The sequence below is a fragment of the Larimichthys crocea genome, unplaced genomic scaffold, assembly GCF_000972845.2.
Source record: "Larimichthys crocea isolate SSNF unplaced genomic scaffold, L_crocea_2.0 scaffold268, whole genome shotgun sequence".
NCBI lineage: Eukaryota > Metazoa > Chordata > Actinopteri > Sciaenidae > Larimichthys > Larimichthys crocea.
Window position 1 is genome coordinate 159,551 of NW_020853535.1, and position 23,579 is coordinate 183,129.

General features: G+C 40.7%; 1 protein-coding gene across 2 annotated transcripts in view; it reads left to right on the forward strand.

The window, feature by feature from the left end:
• nav3 (neuron navigator 3) overlaps window positions 1-23,579 on the forward strand; it is a 399,859-nt gene that overhangs the window by 101,560 nt on the left and 274,720 nt on the right. The gene's annotated exons all lie outside the window — the stretch shown is intronic.

Consider the following 23,579-nt stretch of genomic DNA (forward strand, 5'->3'; position numbering starts at 1 on the left):
ATATTCTCTGTCAGGGCTACAAAATGGAAACTGATTTCTAGGTGAAGGGACCCTCCCTTGAAGCTGAGATTGGAACTGAGCAAAGAGTGACATCAAATATTCATCTGGTAAGGGAAATGATTTGGCTCACTTTGGCTGCCATTTTGGTTTGTAGATTTGTGTGCCATGCCAAAAGATAAGCCTCTCCATCTTGACTCTACCCTTCAGCTACAAGACAAATGTTTTTGTGCAAAATAAGCTTCTTGCGAGGTTTTTAATATTCCTGACGATGTTTCTGCGGTTACGCTGGGATGTGTGCTGTAATTGCCTGACTTGATGGGTTATGTTCTGTCCCCTAAGCCTCATACTGAAACCACTCTGTTAGCCCTGACAGCTGAAACCAACAGAAGATGAAGGTGGTGTACAACACATATTTGCAAAGTTATAGAGGGGTGGTGAAGACTGAGTGTTAGAGGAGAAGATGGATGCCACTCTGCATGGTAAATATGTAGCTGAAGACAGCAGACCCATTAGCCTAGCTTAGCTTAGCAGTGGAAACTCCACACCAAGAAATAGTCTTAGATGTTAAATTGTCATTTCTAGACTTTCGTGTGGATTAAATAAATGAGGTAATGAGTGTTAGACATGCTGGAAGGCAGATTTCATTACCTCTAGACAGGACAAACCTAGCTCTTAACCCTTGTTTGCTATGCTAACAGGCTGCTGGCTGTTCTTTCATATTTAATGAACAGGCACAAGAGTGGTAGCAGTATTCTCATCTAACAAGTAAATGAATGTATGTCCCTTGATTTCAGTTTCTTGATTAGGTACTTCAGATTAGATTTGTGCTCTGGATTTTTTGATTTTGTCTCAGTTTGTCACATCCACAGCTCACCAACATAACATCCTTATAACTTAACATCACAGAAATGTTGTAAACATGCAGACGGATCTGTGTGGACTTTGTAGCCCAGAGGCAGATTAGCTGTAGGACCCGTGTGTCAAATGTCCAAAAGTTAAAAATCCAAAAGTTGTTAAATTGAGTAGAAGAAATCCGAGTTTGGCCAGCGCGCCTCCTCCATCACCCTGGGAGCCTTTATCTTCTCCTCCCTCCTACTCTATCCTCTTCTTTCCTTCCCACGCCTCTCTCTATTTTCCTCCCCCTCTCTGTCTTTTTCCCAGATGGACAGTGTTTCTTCATTTTCACGTTCATCACCATGAATGAACAAGCAGTGATTACGACTGGACTGCTCACCTGATCCACAGGGAAAATTTACTCATAGTGATTGGTTGTGGACAGTCGTGCAGGGGCAGCAGCTGTGTTGCTAAGGCATCTCTGGGAAGTAATTTCATCAGCCAATCACCCAAGAGCTTTTTCTGTGCTCTGGCAAACCCTTAATGGAGTTAATCTTAACCACTTCAGCCAGTACATCCCTACAAGGCTGCTGTTTTACATATGCATCGTTTTCATGTTTTAACCATGCATTAAAGCTGTTCCACTGGGACAGAGCTATCACTGAATTGTGTAAGAATTAACTGGCTCGCCCCCCTGCGGACTACCATATGTGATGGACTGTTTTCAAGTGCCTGTGGGCTGGCTAGTGAAAGAGGAGTGAATAATTTACTACTGGATCGGTTTTCATTACTGGGATTTGATGCATATCATCGTATCATTGCACTGATGTCGGAACAGAGGATGCGATGACAGTTGGTGAAAACACGCAGCATATGTTGATTAAATAATTCACCTGGCAGGTTCAAATGCAGATGCGCCCCATGCTGTGATTAGCTGTGAAAGGCCATGTTTGGAAACCTATAGATCACCATGAAAGTGTGTAATGAATTGCTGAATAAACCAGTAGGACTGAGTTTAGCTACTTTTGTCTCCTTCACCTGATGGAAAATGCGTTCACAAAGCGTGTTGTCAGTATCCTAAAAAGTCCTGTCTATCTCAGACAATAGCACACTGCAGGTCATGAAGATTTGAAAGCTCTCCTGTAGTCATGGTTTGTTCAGCTGGTTAGCTACATGCATTCAACATACACATACCTGATACATATTTTATTATTCCTGTGTCTTAAAAGCTGTATGTTGGTTGTGAAGCACGCCCTGTGTTTCTGTCTATATGTGAGTGATGGTGGGTGGAGGTTGAGGAGTGTTATAGTGCAGCAGGCGCAGCTGCTCTTATAGGAACTGATGAGCACCTTCAGGCCAAAATGTCAGCGTTACATTGACTGGATGTCAGAATCCTATCTGGACACTGTCATTCACTGAGCACGCTCATCCTCGTGATATGGCAAACCCTTTTAATTTAAGAGACCCAATAGCTTTTAGTTTTAGTTTGACTCCATCACACAACATTGTTAGTACAGTAAGGATTCTGCACCTCCTGCACCTTTGACAAATCGTTTGCTGACACTGCTATCGTTTGTTACCAGATTTACGTGTGTGTGTGTGTGTGTGTGTGTGTGTGTGTGTGTGTGTGTGTGTGTGTGTGTGTAATAAAACACACACACACACACAGAGCACTTCCAACATGATCAGCATTGTCTCACAATCATATTTGGTATTACTAATGCTAAACAGATCGGGACTGACAGTAATGCAACAGGACCCGACCATATACAGCATGGATCCGGACACGGTCAGGTTTCAGGTCCTAGGGTTTCTGGAGACCTGTGGAGACCTAATGGTATTCAGTGGAGCAACATGTGAGGTGTAATGAACGCAGTGGCCTCTTGGGGCTGCTGACAGAGCTTCAAACTTTTGACTTGTCAGATAAAATCTTGCTTAGTTTGGCAGAACATTTGCACCATGTTTTCCATATAGATGATAGCAGCCACAAAAGGATTCCTGCTAGACTGACACTTTGTCATACAGATCTTTTTACATGTCAGTACTCATCCTGAGAGAACTCCCCCACCTCAACCCTCATACACACACACAAACACACACACACTTGGCTAGAGATGGTACATCAGCAGCTCATTCCATGAGGAATTAGTGGGTTTAGACCACAAAATAAAGTTGGAGAGAAAACATGTCAAAACAGGACAACGTCACAAGCGTGGAATTCAGAGTAAGAAGCCTTAGAGGCAAAGTGATGAGAGCGGTAATGTCCAGGTCAGACAGAGAGTGAGGGAGACAAAGATAAAGACAGAGATTAGAAGAGAGACAGACCTGCCAGAGAGAGTTAGAACAAAAAGACACCAACTGAAGACTGAAGGAGACAGAGGAGAACAGGATGGGCAATGGTGGAAAAACTGAGTCAGGGAAGAGAACGAGAGTCCAAGCAGAGGGAGTACTGAACCCTGTGACACTGCTGGGAGGCCAGCGAGCCGCTCCATCTGCACCCCGCATCACTATAGCGACACAGATGCAGTCTGTGCAGCGGATGAAGATATCTGGAGACTGATTCACAGCTGGTTGGGAAAGTCACATGTCCTAATTTGTCCTTAGAGCCAGCAGTTTAATGGTTTGTGAAGCACTGGATCACAATTCTGACACACAAGAATTTCTGGTGTCCGCTCACCTGCCAAAGCACAAACAGACAAGGGATAAAAACAATGAGATAACAGGCTATCTTTGTGATGCTCTGTTTTAGACCTAAGTAAAATCATTTTTAAACATGTTCATCCATGTACATAAAGGCCCTAAAATTGTGATTTCATGGAAGTGTTGGATTGTACATTTCCCACAGATACATCTACATCTCAGATGACCATAATATTTTTACAGTTGAAAAGAATTGTACACTGTTTATTTTAGATTTTGGTGGTTGATAATTTGGTGAAAATGACTTGAACTTGGATAAGTTGCTACTGACCACAAATATCTGGTGGCTTTTGTTATAACTGACAAGTTCCCTCTAGCTGAAATATAATATAACAGACCGAGAATTAAATACAAATGTACGTATAAATATGTAAAACACAGAAAATGTACTTTAAAATGACTAAACCTGATTTGAATTTCCCACAGTCACCAAAACTTCCTTAGCTCTTAAATATAAACTGCATATTTTAGAGGTTAGAACATGAAAACACAGTAATAGATGCAAGATCTGTTCCTTCCTGAAGCACACCTCAGAGCTATTTTTTCACCCGACTATTGTATTGCACTGGTGGAATTTTGGGGTATATTTCAAAGTGTGTTTTTAGCTCAGCAAACCAGAAATACACCGAACAAGTCTACCACAAATCCTGTATCAGAAGGAATTCATTGCCAGGAGAGTGTATCCATGTATTTAGTTTGAACTGTAAAACCCCAAATCCAAATATACATGTCCAGAACATGACAAATGACAACAATTTAACAGCTATAACCAAATAAATATGATTCTCACGAGTCATTTGAAAATTTTGTCTCTGTGTCTGAGCGAATGTAAACATAGAGCTTAGGATCCTGGAATAGCCATCATGGCTAACGGCATACATCTTGGGCAACTCGCCAGCTTTTTCTCTCAACTAGCACTACCACTGTGCTGTCAGATCACAGCAGGTCAAGGAAAACATAAAAACAGTTTCTAGTGTTTATTGCAGATGAGTCACACATACTGCTATTCCTCACATAAAGTAGAATTTTTACGTGTTGTAATCGTAAACGTTTTATTACCATATGGAGAGCTGAGCGTTTAGTCCAGCCAGCCTCAGTGTTCTCTTCCAGTTGGTTTTGGATCAGTGAAACAGTCTGAGGGAGGACAGTGTTTAGACCCACAAATTAATTTTAATCAGTTATACAGCTAGGATCGCTGTCACCTGTGGACAATTGAGACACATCTGAATTCTGGGAAGTTTTCCTCTCCAGTCGGCTGGAGAGCAGTTGCCTTTCTGCCGCTTCTCCCATTATTTGGCTTTTCTCTATCATTTGATTTGATTTCTGCGATTCCTATTGCAATGTGGGACAATCTGCCATTGCACTAAGCTTTTTGAGTTGCCTTAGAAATGGCAGCCTCACACATGTAAACAAATCAGCATGCACAAATTAGTACTGTGGCAGGGTTAGTAACATGGGCATTTCACTTCCAGACTCAGTGAAGTGTTTGAAATGATCAGCGTGTTTATCTGAAAAGCTGGAGGACTCCTCATTTCCCCAATATCTACAAAGGAGTTGTTTGTGCAAACTTAGCATGAGCCATACAGCCACAATAGCCACAGTTATGGGAAATACTACCTTTAACAGGATGCCCTCTCTCGTCCAGGTGAATTAGATAACCCCCAACTCGGTCAAGATAAATAGTGCTGATTAGTAATCTCAAAAATGCTGGGGTACAATCAAGAGTAGAGTCAATAGCATGCTTTCCTCATCCTGTGCTGCATGTTACTGAGATCAGAGTGCCACTCCCATTGACTCAAGTTTCCATATTGATCATACAGGCACTGCGATCGAGCTGCATTATATCTATTAGGACCCAGTCTTAAATCACAAGTGTTTGGACGTGGTTACAGTCAGATGGGGCATTCAGATGGATTGACCTCACTGACATGCAGCGTGTTGTGTTCATGTGTTTGCCTGGCACATACTGCTGCTGAAGTCCTTTCTGCACAAGGTCTTTGGCAGTCCAACATTCTGAAATATTAACATGTTGTAAAATTCCACAAACAGGATGTGAGGTGTTTAACTGGAACATCATCAACCCTGCATGAGGAGCAACACCCTGTGAATGACTTTGTGTGATAGTGTGAGCTATATAAATGGTAATCCTGCAGTGATTCTGACTGTAGTCAAAGTGCAGAATATAGCTTGTGACACAGATTCGGTCATTTGGCCTGAGTCTCAAGCAAGTCCCAAGTCACAGTTTATCTCAAGCCACCTTTATTTACCATTGTTTTATACTGGCAAACAATCATTATCAGACTAACGTCAGACTGTATCTGGCTAAAATCAGAGTTTGATGTCGTCTCACTGTCAGAGGTCTTTGATGAGCAGGTCTTGCATTGTGCATTCACCTTTTCCTTTATGTGAAACTCATGAATCTGAACGTGATAACTCTTGGCACAGGAATGATTTGTTGATGATGATCTGATTCGATCCATCACCATCACCATCACCATAATAGAACATCAGGACGGATTGCAAGGAGCTTGACTGACAGAATCGTCATCGAGTCATGACAGTGCCATTCCCGGTGTGCTGAGTTGAGTTGAACCTGAACAAAATAGATCCTTACTTTGAATATAGAATGCACCATTTGGTCAATGTTATTATTGAAAAAGTATGTTTGATGTATCTCTTTTCAGCGGTTGTGGCACCGGCAGGAATTGTACCCTTCCATGTAAACGGTGTCTGAGCTACAAAGAGAAACACAGTTGACATCACAGTTGTATTTGGGTTGAAGTGTCTCTGCAGTATGCTCTGCTCTGTTCACCTGATGGTTTGATTTAGTATAAAATCAGTTTTATTCTCAGCCTGTGCGCATGGGTAAGTTTTGCATGCATATGTTGATATGTCATACATTATGCATGCTCAATTCACAGCGTGTTGGCATGTAATGATAGACCTCATGAGGGAGGGGTTGAAGCTCGTGAAGAAGCAAGCTGTCAGCGATAACAATGCCTGTGTGAGTGCACCTGTACACAGGCGAGTGTGTCTGGATGGCATCCACACGGATTTGCTTAGATCTAGTCTGTAGCTGTGAGGGTTAACCTGACACACACAGAGCCAGGTGAGGTGTGCTGTATTATCCTGATGCTCTGGTGTGTCTGCATCCACATCCAGGCTTTCTGAACGCCCCCACCCCACAGCCCCCGTCCCTCCTGCACCTTTAATAGCAGATAACAGGATTATCACAACAGCTGGGTTCCTAAGAGGGGCTGCAGTGCCGCGGGGGCACTCACCAATGACTGATGCAGGCTTGTACAAGCCACATGACGGAACACAGTATCAATGTTGCATTTAGTTGTACAGGTTATATCCTCTGGGTGCTGCTTGGAAGTGTTAGAATTGAAGAGCAAAAAGAAACACAGACTGAGTTACCTCCACTGTGGTTAGCTTGTTTCATTTGCACAGTAAATGAATAAGGCAAGGCAAGGCAAGGCAAGTTTATTTGTATAGCACAATTCGTACACAAGGCAATTCATAGTGCTTTACAGAGGCAAGGAAAAACATTTGACATTAAGACAAGCAATAGCAATAGAAATAAAAAAATAAAAAGAGAAGAAAATTTAATTAAAAACATCAGAATGTCATTTAAAATCATTAAAATAGCATATAAGCATTCAGGCGCTTTGTGTTTTACACCGCATCAAGCTTTCGACTCTTTCTCTAGTCTTATTAAACACTGTTTGTCTGCATGATGTATTATTTGGTGATGCACTACAACAAGAGTTGTTAACGTTCCTTCCAAATGTGATCATGCTTACAAAAATCCATTAAAATGATAACGGAACTGAGAGACAAGTGGTGATACTCGCAGATAATCTCTGAAGTGCAACCTCCTCGTCTGCTCATTTCATCTCATCAAAGATTTATTTTAGAAACGGCGCATGCATTAAACGGTTTCCGTTGCCATCGTGCCTTCAGTTTGTTGCATCTGAACAAACAATTAACACAGTGAAACAGTAGATCACAACAGGGCTGCAGTCAGACACAAAACAAAACATGATGTTTGCTGGAACTGTGCAAGTTGACACAGTGGCAGTCTGAACGCATCATCAGATTATTTTTCACTCCTGATTACGTTTAATAGTCATAAACAGAATTATACAGAGAAAGCTGTGGCCCTGTCTGTTGTTTTCATTTTGCAAATGCAAAACAGAAGAAAATCATATGATATGTTTGTCAGGCAGTCTGGACAGAACAATTCTTCAAGGTCTCTTACTGCAGGATTGTTGTCCTGGTACTACAGCTCATTAGTATTAGAGAGGAAACTGTTCTCAAGCCAGAAGAGCAAGTAACAAAAACATTTTACTCAAGTAGTTAAGCATTCATGTTGAATTTATTTATTATTCCATTTATTTAGATGCCTGGTGCCTCTGATGTTAAACTGTATTTTACAGTCACGTGAGAGTAGGGGTGAGGGCTACGGAACACTGCCTGTTACACAGATTGACCCTTTTCCCCCAGTTGTAGCCCTTTAATCTTAAGGTCACCCTGCTACAAGTACGGTCATCACACAGGATGATGTTTACATTGTTCCTGTGTGCTGTAGTAGCACTGTAGCTGTCCTTGTTTACCTCTGGCTTTCTTGTGTTTTAAGTCAATGGCAGTAATTAAATATGACTCACATATGACTCATCTTTGGCCAGTCTTCAGAAAGGAGAGTCCTGAGGAGACGTTGAGAGCCCCCGCTGTAGATTTATTATGTTGGTGAGAGAAAGGTGGCTAGTATGACTCTGTAAAATCAGACGTCTCTGTGCCAAACATTACTCTTTCACATTTTCATCATCTTCATCTTCAATTAGTCATGATTAAGTATGACATGTAACTGAAAGACATTTGAATAGAGCTGTTAGAATGCATCATAGTTAATTCTGACCTTCCTTTTATGAGCTTAGTTTTTCTGTTTACTTCATAGTCAGTCTGATTTTGTATCATGTGCATTTGTTTGGATCCATCCTACATCCGGTAAACAACACAGGAGCTATTCATCCATCCGTACTTTCTCAACATCCACTCATCCTGTGCAGGGTCACAGGGGCTGTAGCTGTCTCTGCATACACTATACCCAAAACCTACTATAATCACTAAACTCTGAGTCACTAACTCAACCTTCTATCTGTTTTTTTTTGGTTTGTTTGTTTATTTCACAATTATAAATTCCTGTGTCAACACTTTACTGAAAATTAAAACTTAAGACAGAGTAATTCACCTTTAAGTTGTTGGGTTATGATATATCACCAGACATAAGAAACAACGCCATTTTTTCCTGCCATTTCCTGAAACATGTATTTACCTGCACATTGAATAAACACGCTGGAGAAGTGGGCGGAAGGTAAAGAAATGCATCGACTTCATTTGACAGGTTGACAGGTGAAGAATGGCTGTAATATTGACTTTGAGTGGCTCATTGTGAGAAGTGAAAGCAACAGATTGGTCCTCGTGTTATGAAAGCAGAACCTTTCCTCCTTTTGTGTCGTGACATTTCAGGTAATGGTATTTTTTGCAGAACAGGAGTTACTTTACGTCCTGTGAAAATCTGCTGTGTTATGAGGCAACATGAGAGCTGTGTTATCAATTTGTTGTAGTTTCACAGCAGTATGGTTTTTGCCTTTTGCATGATACAATATATCTCAACATTCGAGCTGCAATAATTTGGTGATTAATCGTCCAAACATTCTGTTTTCTGCTTTTCAAATGTGAAGATTTTCTGCTTTCTTTAGTCCCCTGTGACAGCAAACTGAATATCTCTGGGTTGTGAACAAAACAAGCCACTTGAGACGTCACCTTGGGTTTTGGGCAACAGCAATCAACATTTTCTGGACTAAATAACTAATCGAATAATGGAGAAAAAAATTAGTTACAGCCATAACTAACATTTGCTTTAAAAATATTAGTTAGGTTGCCAGGAATCAGATTCTGCTGGTTAGCTTCAGGTGGATGAATTTAACATGTTTGCTCAAACAGTACAGCTGTTGCTCCATGGCCAGCTGTTGCAGCGAGTCTTGGCTATAATAAGCTGCACATCTGAAGCTCTCGGCCTCTCTTTGCACCCTCCACACAGCAGCAGTGTGAAGAGCTCCTCAGACTGATGGAGTATTTCTGCTCCATCCTCTGATTGCAGTAAAGGGTCTATTTTAAACCACGTATGCCTGTTTGCTTGTGTGTAGGTTCTGTTGGATTTATGCAGGTGACTATGTGCAAATGAAGCACATGCATGTCTGTGTGACTAAACGTGTAATAGTATACCTTACATGAGTGAACAAAACAAACAGATAAATAGTCGTCTTGTTTATTGCAGGCAGAAGTGAGTGTGTTTCATCATCAGCGGCTTCATTGTTGTTTCTGATTTTTGCTGTCACACCTCCTTTATTAAGAGAGGCTGCTTCTGGGCGGTTAATTCACGGATGGATCCTATCATGCAATTATATTGTATTTTTTGATTGGTGTTTGAACCTCACCTGTTTACCATTTCTGCTGTTTTGATTACTCTGATTATAGCTTCTAGGTGAAAGGCAGTTTTTGCCCACAATGAAAAATCTATCTATTTATCCATAAGCACTGCTTGTTTTGACAAGGCTACATATGTGCACCCAACCTAGAGCTGTGCACAATGATACTTTTATATAGCTTGCATACTGTAAGCACCCTTGGCTTTGCAATGCTTTGTGGGAGCGTGTATAGAATAAGCAAACAGAAATCTTGTGGTTTAGTGGCAGAAAATTGCGCAGAGCAGAACTGAGATTGGCCCAAAGGAATAAAAAAAAGAAGGTTAAGACATAACCAGAGGGATGGAGACAGTGTCAGAATCCTGTGACATTGTGAAAGTGTTATGCTAGACCCCACAGATGGGAGAGAAAATGCACATTTGACAATGTTTGGGTCACTCTTTTTTCTCTACCGGGGCGGTTCCTGTGGTCACTCCTCTCTTTTCACAGAGCTCCATTGCGCCATGGGAAGAGCCCTCAAGGTCACAACAAACAAGGCCTGCGCACAACCACATAATAAGTATTTCCTCCGCAACATGGCCGACTGATCACAGAGACCAGAGCTTGGCCTTGGATGAAAAAACTCTCTCTGTCCCTTCAGATAAACATGCTGTCTGGAGGAAAGCGATGTTTCTCAACTCTAATTCTGGTGTTATTTGTGGGCCTCTTGGCTGAGGGATAGTGTGGTTCTGTTCGAGTCAGTTTGACAAGATGATGCTGCGGACGGCTTCTGCACTGGAAAGGGCCAAAGCAAAGCATTTAGTGTTATAATAATTTATTTAGTGATGAATCAGTAAATGAATCACAGATCATTACGGAAGAGCAAGTGAGTTTTCAAAACTGATTCACATTGAGTGAGCTAAAGCTGCTCTTGGGGAGGATTTAGAGATTATGTGGAGAAAGCAGATACTTCACTCCCCTTAGTCTTTCTTTGTTCAGTTTTACTGGGATATGAATAAAGCTGAGAGGGATACAGAGTATGAAAGACATACAGTATTATAAGAGTTTGATTTAATCTTCAGGGGACTTGTTGGCGTGCTAAGAAAGGGTCCTGCTTCTAGGTGTTCAGTTCAACAAGGTCTATCACAGTTAATATCGACATCCTCTGCTTTTCTTGATGAGGTGTAAAGTTGACAGAATTAATTTAAGGTATAAGATGAGCTCTGTTTTTTTTACCTTTTTAGTTTTGACAGGTCATTCACATGAAAGTGAATGCTTCTTCATCCATTTGTCTTTACTCACATTTTAAATTTGCATATAAAAAAACTTGAGTGGAAAAGCAAAAAAGACAATAGAAAAGGAATATCACATTTTTTTTAACCCTTAGCTGAGGTTGAAAAGATACATTAATAAAAAACAAAACCCAACATGGTGTACATGAAGCAAGTGACTCAAACCATCCAGTGATGCTTCTGTCCACTGAAAAGACAAAAAAACAGCGGGAGACAAATCATATCTCTGTACAAGAAGAGACTGTAACCTTCCTCTAATTAATCCATGGAACAAACATACGTCATGTTTTATAATCATTTTTGATTATCATTTGACTTTTTATTATGTCATCCCGTTGAGTAAATAGTACCTGACTGGAGAATTACAGCACTTGTTGGCTATCATAATGCCCTAACAGTAACAGATAGAAATTCAAATTAATTTTCATTTTACTTTTTGTTGATTTTCTGGGTAATTTCTTAAATTTTGTGCTGTAATTAGAGGAAAGCCTTACTTGTGTGCTGACTCCTTTAAAGAATCAGTGTTTATTGAAAAACACGAAAGGCCCTATCTAGAGTAAGTGTCTTGATTGTCTGTTTTGGGCTACTATAGAAACATGGATGTTCACCTGCAGTGTCTGTAGATATTAAAAGTCTCATTCTAAGGTAATAAAAACATAATTCTCAGCTGATTATACACTACTGACCAAACATACGTAGTTATGCATTTTATGTTTCATTTCAACATTTATGACAGATACATATATAAATAAATGAATCTGACACACTGGAACCTTAAGTATCACTAGTGGTTAATTAGCTGGATGTTGATGCACATGTTAAAGTATCTCCATGTATCGATGTATCTCGGCTTTACTGTAAACTGTTATTATACTGTTGCTTTAACACTGCAGTTTTACTTTACAAATTAAATCCACATTTCCCATAAAGCCCTACACGCTATGCCTTGATATATTAATATTGTTCTATTAACAGAATGCTGCGTTCAACGATGGCGTCCCATTTACAGCATTCCCATAAAAGTTGCTCAAGAGTACAAACATCATGCCACAAACAGATACACATACTCAGACCTCTCTGGGTTTCTGTATTTTTGTTGGTAGCGTCTTTCTTGAGCTGAGCCAGCTGCATTTCTGCTCATAGACATGAAAATAATTTACTCATACAGCTCTTTGATATTTTGGCCCAACTCCGATAATACAAAGTCCTTTTGGGGTTTTTGTGACACAATTCTTTGTTTCACAGACATTCCTTTTGTAATGATTGTGTGTGGGATTGTTGCCACTATGCCCAAATTGCCTCATAGTGCAATACTGTTCCAAGGGATTTGGTTGTTACACAGCATTTCTTAAGAGACGCCACAACAAAAATCTCTGAAAGTCTTGGCTCCTTTTGCTCTTGAAGAAGAGTACCCACATCCTGGCCTGTGCTGCACAGTCCAACAGATTTCCTGCAAAGTAGTTCACAATGTGAAATGTAGCATAAGCTGCTAGAGGCTGCCAGTTTTCTTGATGATCTTATTTGTACATAATACTGATGATAAAATTAATTTAGCTGGTCCATGTACTGCTGTATAGATTTAATTTCAGTTGGGAACTAGATGAAAACAAAGGTCTGTGGTGGTATAGGATTTGCTTTGACTGTAATGAAAAACCTTCCCCAGTGTGTAATTTTCTTTGACATGTCGGGTTTCCATACCTGCTTATTTAAGAAGCAATTCCTGAAGACCTGTTTTGACAGAAATATCTTTTGAGAAATTTGAGAATTTCACTAGCTCATGGTTCGAGTAGAATTCAACTCCGTGACTCTCCTTGTCCTTGAGGTGCACAGTGTGGTATGAAAAATCCTCTCCTGAAACATTTCAAACACAATTTAGAACTTTTTGCTCCACCCACACAGTAAAAATGGTGAGAAAGGGGACTTTTATTAAATGTACAATACTTTTATAAGTAACAGCAGAGATCCAAGTGTGTAATAAAAAGTTTTGTGAGCAAAGGTCTTTGATAAAATTACCCCTTTTGACTCAGCTCTATTGCCTTGGAGCTGAAGGAGCCAAAGAACGGCTGTTGAAGGATACGACTAGTTTTATTCTTACTGTAAAATCCCGGAAATTAAACTTGGAAAAGGTTAGCTTGTATGACATTAGTGAGGGGGGAGAAATGCCTTGAGAGAAGACGAGTGCTGAATTTATTTTTTAAATACCAGATAGAGGTTGATAGTCTTTGGGATATATGAGACTGAAGAAGACTGAATCACTGATATCAGCTTGTCATGAGGGAACAGGAAGATGTAAAAAATGGAAGGCCCTTTTCTGTTTTTCACAGCAGATCCACTACACTGTTTTCTGTTTATTCATTATTCAGTGATATTATCATTGCCCTAATACCCAGGGGAACCTGTCGCCTCAGTTGGAGGTCTTAATTGGCTGTGATTTTTTAATTTAGCCCCTGCACCGTGTTGGCTCACTCTCAACAACATTATTATTTTCACAGTGTGAGGACGGCTTGTGAACTGGCCCTGTGGCCTCAACTTCACAATCACTTAATGAGGTGGACCATTGTCACTTTCAATATCCTGCACTTGATTAAAAATGAATTATACCAAGGGTAACTAATCCGACCGCGAGTTCTGTTCAGCATCTGTTTTCCATGCTGCAGATACTGTGTGATATTCTGGAAGAATTCTCTGCAGCTGCAACAGTAAGGAGTGAAACTATAAATTTTACAGTAGCTACATCTTACTACTTGATACTTTTCCTTGCCCGGTGAGGAGAGTATGAATGTTTCACTTAAGCTCTGTCAGATGTAACAGAAGACAGAAGAGTGTAGCTCTCAGTTTTTCTGTAGCTGCAGAATTGAGAGGACAACTTTGTGTGGCCTTTTACTTTCTCTGTGATCACTATAGCCGTGTGGTCATTGATGTGCATACTTTACACATCAGGCAACTTTGATAATAAATTACTTGATGGTAAATGGACTATTTATGTGGTCAACGGACCACTCAGAGCACTTTCACAATATGATGCCTTTAAAGATGTTTACTGTTTTAATGCAGAAGAAAAGATGAAACATGGTTTGTCTCATTTTCTTTCATTTCACTGACACTGCACAGTCTGTGTTTTGTTCAGTTTCACAGAGGTCCATGCTTTCATCCACTCAATCTGAACAGTCTGTTGGCAACCATCTTCCTATTGGTCATTGGGGGCTGCTTAATTTCAGCTTCAGTTGATCCTGTGCCATTCGTCTCTTGCTGAGGACCAAAGGAGCTTGCTACTTTTACTTCACAAACTTCATCAGTAGGGGTCTCACTAGGGAAGGCATGAGGGTAAGATAATGTGCTAATGTGGAACCTATTGAACCCCAGCTCTGTGTCTGGGGGATCAGGACCAAGAATTGCTTGTTAGCTCGAAGTGAACAAACTGCCAGTCTGACAGGTAGTCCACGGCAACAGATGTGTGTACAGTAATTGCTCTGTTTATTGGCAACCCTAGAGATTGCTCCACCACTGCTCATCTACCACTAAAGCCTGGTTATTCAGGCTAGATTGAACCACTTCCTTTTAACTAGGCATGCCAGTTGGCTTGGTGTAGGGTTTTACCTCAGCCGAGCGAGAATGGTACCTCAGACACATCCAACATCTGGCTGCATTTTAGTAATCGCTCGTTTCTCAAAGAGATGTGAGACGAAAGCAAAGAAAAGAGAAAATCCTGGGCTGCAATTTTTAAAGCAAACCACCGCTGCATTATGCTGACAACACAGACAGGGTGAGATTAATAAGTGAGTGTGATTAAGTGTCACTGAGAGTTCAACAGAGTAGCAACTCTTCGTAGGGCAGACACCAGAGGACTTTGGTGGTGACTCTTCTTGGAGAATATTCTGATAAATTACTAAAGAAAATGGACAATGCTTTTTGTGAAACCAAAAAGGAAGTCAGAGATGTGACAATGGGATGGGAAAAATTTTTTGGGAAACATATGAATGGCTTTTTGTTACTGCCTTTGACAGAAGATGGCGACAAGACTTGGATGTCTATCCCACAAATGTCTTTCCACTCCACTCGGCTAACAATGTTAATAAACTCTGTCATGATTTCTGGCCAAAGAGAAGAATGAAAGTGAAATAAAACGGTGCACTTTATTATCAAATGGTTTCCACAACAGATGTGTTCGAGGAGATGGAGTATCCATTTTGGAAATGACAATGGGCAGCTATGGAAAACAGATCCTCTCTCAGTTTTCTTTGTATCTTTCCCAGGTCACTAACCTCTATGTAGATACCAGACTGCAATGCTTGACAGACTGCAAAATGGGAAACACAGGAGGAAGAGCATATTTCAGAAGCTTTCCAACAGAGCTGCAGAGGATAGCCTACATACTGTAGACAACCTGCTGTGAGGAACATTCTGGAAATACTTTCCATTTTTTGAAGCCTTGTTTGATGGGATTTAATGGATAACTTTTCCCATAAAGGTGGAACACTGAGTGCAAAGCACATCAGAGGGTACACAGCAGGGGATGAGTTTAACAGAATTATGTCTGCCCTCTTCAATTTAACAGATATATAACTTTCACAGAGCGTCGAGAAGGCCAACTCTAATGAAGAATAAAGTATTTATCCTGTACGACATCGAGCATATAGTGAATAGTACCACCTCCTACCCAGGAATTCTAAAGTTACTGCTATCTCTGAAGTTTCTGACAGAAACAATGGAGTTTTTCCTGATCCACTTTGACTGCTTTCTCAGCAGCACACAGTGCATTACATAAAAAAAACAAAAAAAAACACTGCTTGGCAGTCTAACAAAACCAACCACATGTGGTGACAATAACAACAGAATAATCTCAGCTCAACAACCACAGCACTGCATAATTCAACAGATTCTGAATAAAATGTGTGCTGAATTGTCCAATTCAGATTCCCTCATCACATACCTATGCAAAAACCCGTCCACTGTCCATTAAACTATCCATCGAATGACAAATATCTGTTATCGTATTCTCATTAAGCATAGAGATGTAAACATAATGGCTCTGAGGAAATGCAAAAACTGCCTGAATGATTACGAGGATGTTTTCAAATTCACTTCATTTGCTGCACCATTACTGCCGTTTGTTGTTGTATTATATCAGTCGACTAAATGGCTCGTGTCCATGGCTGCAAGAAGAAACAAAAGTGAGGCAATAAGCCATGAAATGACCCCTGTTGAAGGAGAAGGCAGTGGTTCTTTACATTCAAATTGCAGCATACAGGATCCTTCAGCTCAATAAAAGAACCAAGGTTACAATTGTGCGACAGCTCATGTGTCCTTTAGCAGGATAACTAACCCATGCTGGCTCTCTATTTGTAGGTTGCTCTGCATGAAAGTGTCAGTCAGATGCCCAGAAGGTAAATGTTGTTTGCTAAGGGCACAAGGTTAAAGTGTCAAACACCATTGCAGCAGTGCCTTAGCCAAGAGCTCTCAAAAATGTTGCCAGGTTGCTGATTACCATCAATTTACCAACCCTTTACTCAGATCCAGCAGTTGTGCTCAAGCACGACCACACTGTCACCTTTAATCCAGCACGTTCCCTCTGCAGCCATGTGGGTAAACCAGGCCTCCCAGCAGAGAACACACACATTGATCCTGGGAGTTTTTTTCATCTTGGAAATTGCCCTGATTGCTTCCAACAGAGTGCCTCAGTCTTGCTTCATCACACGAGTATTGACTTCGCCTGAGAACCATCATCCTGCCGGCCTCACTCACCAGCCTCTGGATCATCAGTAATGTTTCCAGTCACTGCCCGAACAGTCTCTCACGAGGGAAACATGACAACAGTGAAGTGGCACACGTGTTATCTCTCTGTACCCCACTCGGCAAAACAACTGCAGTGATTTTTGTAGCAAGGTTGCACACTTTGACACTGCCTTCGTTCTTTGTCAAGGTGTCATGCATATCCTGGGGGTAGAGAGAGCGCTGGTGAAGCATATGTGCGGGAGTCAGACGGTGTTGACAGTGACCCACTTCCCAGCATGCTCTCCTGTGGTGGGTGACAGACCTGCAGTCAGCTGGAAGAGTGAATAACGCTCACCTGCTGTCAGAGAGTGTGGTGACTGGCACATGCCAAGAAAAACATTAAAACTAAAGATTCAAAACCGAATGCTGAGCTGCTTTAAGGCCATCATTCTCTGTATTTGTTATTTGACAATGGGCATTAATTTAATGATGAGCAGGTCAAAAGACCTAGAGATTAATGCTAAAATCATATTGAATTTGGTTAAAATATAATAGCTTAGCTTTTATCAAAACGTTAATGTTAATTTACTGGAAATTTCTCCACCTGCCAGCTGCACCTTCCGGTTTTCATCAACAGATAAGGTTTGGAAGTCTTCATGGAGAACCTGAATCTTCAGCAAACAGTTGACATGTTTTAGTATCTATAGATTTATCTATTGTTGAAATGCTGTTCAAACAATGGTTATATGTAACATATAGAGACATTTAAAGATTTTTAACCTTTTAATTTGACCACACATCGCTTGATCTACAAATGGTATACAGCTTCCTTGTTCATATTAAATGAGGGAAGTACTGAAGGCCCAGTTAGTGTTTGATTTAGACATAAATAGATTTCTTTTTGATTTAGACTCATATACGCTTACGAGTTTTAGTGCTGCCTCCTAGATATTGATGATTCGAATCATCAGTCAAGAAGCCACCGTTTTGTCAGTCAAATCAGTGTATTCTTTAAGCTGCTTTCTAGTACACAGACCGTGTCCAAGTCTCAAAATTACCTTTGGAAATGAAAACATGGCGGAAACTCAGGGCACTGCCATGCCAAACAGCGTGACTCATGTCTGTTTGCTACTCAGACACCCTCAGCTCTGTGCTGAATGTTAGCAAAGTCAGCAAAACTACTTTTGTAGCAGGTGCTGGTACTGTACATCCTCCTCTGCAGCCATCCAGTGTGATTGACTCTTTGACAGCGCTGTCAGCACCCTGGCAGAAGAGAGAAGCTTCATGGTGAGTTAGAATTTTATAACTGAACTAGGACCAGGACGCACACTTTTTTTACTGTTCTGACTGGGGAAATGTGATGTTTTTACATCACAGGTAATGAACAAAGACCTTACAACACGAGTCTTGCAGGTCGAACATGACACTGCTGTAGCTGTTATAGGAGTTTAGTGTGCAGCAGCTGCTCTGCAGGTGTGCTAAACTGCACTGTGACTGTAAGGAGTGAATAATGTATTTGACATACTTGTAGGTGAGGTGCATTGAAGTAAAGAAAATCTGTAATACTATGGAATAATAATTGTTTAAGTCGACCTGGAAAATTCTTATTCAGGTACAGGCCTAGTGCTGTCACACTGACTGTGGTTTGCCTAAAAATGTAGTAACATCTTTGTACCTACAGAACAAGCAGATCTAGTCTATCTGAACAAAAGTGATTTGAACTGTTAGAGAATGAATGTTCATCATGCTCAAAAAATATGCCCATCTTCTTGACTGGCAGAAATGGTTATCAGATACACTGTGTAAGAGGAGTATAGACTGGAATGAGAGTAAACATCTGACAGCAGATCAGTTATAATCTGAACTGATCATACATCAAAATACATACTGTAGGACTGATGCAAGCATGAGAAAACAATATTAATTTAGGTGATGTCAGTTTATGTTGATAGAACTAGATAAAACATAAACATGTTTTGGAGGTTGTGAGTGCAGCAGTAGTTTAACTACACAGTTCACAATAAATACAGTGACTTCCATAATGGCCTTGTGTCACTAGCCCGCTGTTCCATGTTTAGATGTCAGTAGTTGGCAACAGGTGCGGTGGTCATTTTCCTTCTTTGCAGTCCTCCTGCTGGAGAGGCCAGATGAGGAGCCAGGTTTTGGACTGGCAGGGCACCTCATTAGCCTTCTCCTGCAGGCGTCCGCTGTGTCACCTGTGTTTTGGCAGAGAAGCACAGAGAGCCACTCGTCTTCTGCAAGGGCAAACACAAAGGCATCTCAGAGAGAGAAAGCCAATGATAGCCGAGAAAATGGGGAAAATACAGACTTGGGGAAGTTAACAAACACTGAAAAGACCCAGCTGCAGCGGCTGCTGGGTTCCAAAGTTCGATCGGATTTGTTTTTTCACCAGTGAATATATTTCAGCATACACTCCCACCTGCAAATAGTTTCATTTGGTCTGAACAAAAGACTGGAAAAGTTTACTTTGTGATTTTTTTTCTGTTTCCTTTGTTTAGTCTCAAACTGTCCACTTATGAGTAAACCACAGCCTGTAAACAAATCCCTCATCTACTCAGGAGAGTTAAAGAATGTGTTCTTTCATGTGATGGACACTTGTAAAAACGTGCCTGCGTTCTTTGCCATAACGTCTGTAATGTATCATACTGTAGCAATTAAGAACACAGCTGAATGTAGAGACCTGCCTTTCATTTTGTTCAGCATGAGTAGCTGCAGCACATAAAATGTCCACATCAGATAACTTTCTCTCTGGTTATAATTCAAACCAGTCAGTGGCTCTGTTTCTAAATGTATTCAAACCCAGTTTGACATTTCTGTCTAGTACAAATATATCAGCCGCAATATCTGTCTAGCTCTAGTCTGTAGCTTTCATTAGAGACTGGTTGTGTATAGATCAGACAGAAAACGTGTTATACTAAATAATTACATTACATCTAGTCTGTCTATAAAACTCAAAAAAGGAAACAAACGCTATCAAAGAATAAAAAAAACCTTTTTGGTGAATCTGGTTAATGGGAGACTTTAACTTCCGTCTTTGTTCATGTAACTTAAATTAGTAGTAAGGACAAAATGTTTCGGAGTTTTAATAAATGTCTCCCAACATATCAGCTTTTTTGAACCAAGAAAACAAGTCTTAAACTCAGATCAAAGAATTTAACATATAGTCTGCCTACCAAACTAGAAAAAGAAACAAATGTTGTCAAGGCTTTCGCCATGATCGTACAGATCATGGTACATTAATCCAGTCGATGTAAGACTTTGACTTCTTTGGTCACATCATTTTTATCATAGTAAGGGCTTTAATAAGCTTTAATAAACGGCTCCAAATATTTTTGTGAGTCAGTGCACCAACAAACTGGCCAGTCACAGCGAAAGTCTTCATCTGGTATCTGGTGAAAATTTCACACCCCAGAGGAGTCGGATGACAGCAGTGAAAATTACAGTGTCATCTCACAGGCTCATCTCACACACATACACCTCTCTGCTTCTGTCTCAGCTCTCTTTCAATCACTCGTAACCTCTGTCTGAGGCTCTTTTGAGAATTATCCCCCACCTTCCCCATGTGCTCGTTGTTACGTTCCACATATAACCTTCTATGCCCTTTTGCATTTCTTCACACTTGTAGTCAATGAATAAATTCAGAGCTTAATTACATTTAAAAAGGCCACAGAGGTGCGCAGGAAGTGTGTGTGTGTTCAGATTATTAAACCAAGTCGGTCATGCTCAAGTTCATTGAATGTTCCAGCTGACTTTCAGTGTCAGTAATGTCGGTGCTCAGACTTTCATAGTGACTGTTTAATGTGTTTTGGGTCATAAGGTCTCAGGCTGTGTTCATATTTAAATTTCCAAGGTTATCTGTTCATGCACCAGATTAATTTTTGACCATAGTTAATGTGTGGGGTCTTTGCTAAGATTTGCAATTAGCTCAGGATCTTCACAAGATAACATTGTAGATACAAATGTGTTACAAGATAGTGGATATACATGCATATGCATGGCCCTGCAGTTCAGTTTTTTAGGCTTATATATACCAAACATTGGTAAGTTTGTGCTGCCTCATCCAGCTGTTCATGTTGTGCTAGATCATGAATTTTTCAGAGGACAATGAATTGAAAAAAAAATCCCCTCCAATTCAAGCTTGTCAGAGTTGAAACTTCTCGACATCATAGGGGGTACAAAAGCTGAGGAAACAAAGTTGTGGAAAGTTTAACTTTTGTGTTATCCTGAAAACTTTTCCTGAGGCTAACTCAGAACAGATGTTTTAACAAGAGGCTGTATTTTACACCTTCTCATCGACCTCTCTGCAGCTTTGTGCTCCTATCCTCACTGGTGATGTAACCTTTGCACTTAGTTATATCTGTGAGCTGTAACTTTAACTTTAAGAGAACATGCAGGGAATTATTGAAGATACCTGCTGGAGTTTAAAAAAATCCCTTGTGTGTCTCTGTGTGTATCCTTTCAGAGAGGTTTACCTCATTGGTAAATGTGGGCCATTCTCACATAAATACATTCTTATTGTGGCAGGCAATCATGGCAAGTGCTGACCTTGATGACATTCTTTTTGCAAAAACAAAAGAAAATTGCCTTCCAGCGACTCAAATCATCACTGGAAAAAATATCTCCTGTTTGCTTTTGGGATTGGTTGCTAAGAGAGGTTATTTTTATGACAAGTGCTGCTATTAGACAGCTCTCTGTCTATCTGTGTGACTTGTACAGCAAAGAAAATAACAGATAAAAATAGATGATTTGACATGCGGAGAAGGCTCTTCAACATCAGTCAGTGTGAGGAGAAAGCCCGGCACTGGGTTTTGGCACCTCGTCAGCAGGTTAGAAGGCTCAGCAGGTCGCTGGTGAGATGTGGTGTCACCTTGGCAGGGCAGCAGGGCTCATTGTTGTTTGTGCAGCCCTCTCAGCAAGCACTTCTTCTTCCTCTCTGTACTCTGCACCTCTTCCTTTAGAGCCACTGGCTCTACTTCTTCTCATTCAAACTTCTCCCCAGTCTGCAGTGCAAGTCACCCAGAGGTTATGTCATACCACAGGAAGAACTGCAGCCTTCTTGATCTAGTGTTTTGTGCGTGCGACTAGGATTGTGTGTGTTCAGACTCACAGCTGGGAAGAGATATTAAAATCTAGCCATGTCATTTTAGGGGAATTGTTGCTCTGCACTGCCCTTGACCTTTCCCATTGATTTTGTCTTTAATGAGCATCCAATTTACTCCACAATATGCCATTCTGTTCACCATATGAGAAGCCATTCTTGATCTATTTTGTGTCCTGCTGCAGTTTGTTCTCATTTGTCCAGCAAAAAGCTGCCGCCCTCCACCCTCCTGCACTGCTCTTTGCAGAATGATTGGAAGGGTTCACTGAGGTCTGTGCTCCAGCCGCTGTCCACAAAATGGCTCTTAAATGCCACTTTGTATTATCTGGAATGAATGCTTCCCTACAACAGCAAACAGCATCCTCCAGTATGTGTGCTGCAAAGGTTAAAGGTCATGAAAAGTGCTTCAGATTTCATATGAAGTAACCTGATTTGCCCCAACAATATCTCCGATATGCAATATGTAGCATGCCATCACAAGCTTTTGGTGTGTAAATAAATGGTTGCTCACTGGAGTGATGAGTTGTAGATTTTCAAAGCTTTCAGATGTTTAGAATAGCATTTCTCTTTATAGAGAAATTATTTTTATGGTGTCTTTTTACGATGTGAATGCCTCTCGAAGGAAAATTCTGGTTTGTTACTATTTGGGCCTCATCTTTTTAGCTTTAGACATGTTCTTATTAAAGATGCGTCTGTGGGTATAGAACACATGTATGACAGGCCAGATGTCAATAAACCTTATAAAGCCTTGAGCAATCAGTGAGCCATTAATCACATTGGAGTTTTGCAAGACTCTTTCCATTGCCGTTTGTCAATCTCTTTGTGATAAAACAGCTCCCAGACATGAGGGATAATAATTTCCTCAGTGTGTCCTGCTGTAGCCTCTGTTTCTGTATCATAGAGATCTCCTAAAGTGAACATTTCCTATTGGAAATGACTCCCAGATAAATGCTGTGATGATATAATTTCAATTTTCTCTAATTCCTCTCCGTTTGCAATCAATTTTACAGTGTGACTAAGAACAGACTAATGGTTTGAACATCTCTGCCTCCCACCCATCGAGTGCAGAGGGAAGATGAGCTGGAGGTGAAAACAAAGGCAGAAAAAGAAAGCAGGACAGAGAGCTGCAGTATCTTTCCGCTGATCTCTGCTGCTGTGCATGTGTTCGTTTGCCAGAGAAGTGGGAGGAGAGATGTAGAATGCACTTTTCAGAAAGCTGAGAAATATTTAAATGTGCCTCTGCCAGCCAGCATGAGACATGCCTCATCAAGTCATAGTGAGAACAGAGGGCATATATGCACACATGGACATAATAACTGTGTGAAATGTATAACTGAACGAGTTAATTCTTAAATGTCAATTATTCCATTCATTCTTTTCCTCTGCTCTTTTGTATTGGTTCTCAGAGCTGTAGGATGCAGTCTGTGGAAGACGCAAATAGCCTTAAAATGG